This window comes from Brassica oleracea, chromosome C7, assembly GCF_000695525.1.
Source record: "Brassica oleracea var. oleracea cultivar TO1000 chromosome C7, BOL, whole genome shotgun sequence".
Lineage (NCBI taxonomy): Eukaryota > Viridiplantae > Streptophyta > Magnoliopsida > Brassicales > Brassicaceae > Brassica > Brassica oleracea.
This window is the reverse complement of record NC_027754.1, coordinates 44,633,218-44,634,559: the sequence shown is the minus strand read 5'-3', so window position 1 is coordinate 44,634,559 and position 1,342 is coordinate 44,633,218.

Sequence of the window (1,342 nt, the reverse complement as noted above, 5' to 3'; positions counted from 1 at the left end):
GGAAAATTGGCAGGTTCGTGTGTTGTGTTGCTCATCGTGTTCTTTTTTTTTTTTGGCTCATCGTGTTCCTTTGTTACCCTATGTGTAAAGGTAACGTAGTTAAGTATACGTGGGTTGCGGTTACGTATATTGAGGGAAACAAATAAAGTGGGACGATGTCATATTTTTAGAAAAATTAGCATGATGACTAAGCGACTAACAAAAATATTATATTCAGCTAATAATCAATTATAGAATTTGGCTAGCAAATAGTGTGTATCAAATATTAAGATGTAATAAACCAAAAGTGTGCTGCTATACACAATGGAGAGATGAAAATTTAACTTATTTTTAGGCAGATCTTGCACTATATATTTCTCTCACAAAATAATACATAATATTAAAATTATTATTTTTTAAATCATTCATTAAAAAAAAAATAGTAAATTTATTTAACGAGTGATAATGATATTTTTTTGGTGTTTGCCCCAGAAAAATATAAGTCTCTTTTCTGTCTTCAAAGCAAAACTTTCCGAGACTTAGTTCGGCCAATGTCTAGTGGTTCCAGAACCTGGCACTGCTCCTTATCTAGTTTATTTCTTGCTTTTTCTTCTTATGTTGATAGGTTAATGTTCTAGTGTTTTAAGTTAGTTTGAGGTTGGTTTTCGATCACCGTCCCACCCTTTTTCTCCTTTGAAGTTCTGTTTTGGAATGACATCGGAGTTGGAGTTGCTTTCTCATTGATGTTCTAGAGGCTCTTCACTTTTACCGACAATATCTTCTCAGTTATATTCTCTTGCAGATCGACACGCAATCTTTTTATATATGCTTTAGCTGTTGAGTCTAAAGGGGCTGTAATATTTTTGATCTTCTACCTTTTCTTGATGTGGAATTATCGACCTTAAATCTGGCAGAAAACTCATCCGAATTTCGGTTGAAGTAAGCTAATCATGTCTCTGGCGCTTCAAATAATTTGTTTTATAAGTTTAATCTGGGGAACACATGGCTTCGCCATCATAATATATAAGATGTTGGAAAAAGAGTGAAGTGAAATAAAGCTCTTTGTTTTATTTTTTTTTTTTTTTTTTTTTTTTTCAGTTAGCCACTCGTGTTTGAATCCTTGTTCTTATGTTTTTAGTATTTTAATTAGTTTTCATTGTTTAGGCTAATTATTCTAGGACTTATTTGTAGTTCGCTAACATAAATATTTACCTGATGTATTTCGGGCTTTTTGCACAATTGACCTATAACTTAAAGTCAAACACAAAACTAACCTCTTTTTTTTTTGAAAATTGGTTTTGCCCTATTCACCCCACAAGTTCATATAATTTACGAAAATGCCATCAATTTTTTTTTTTTTTTT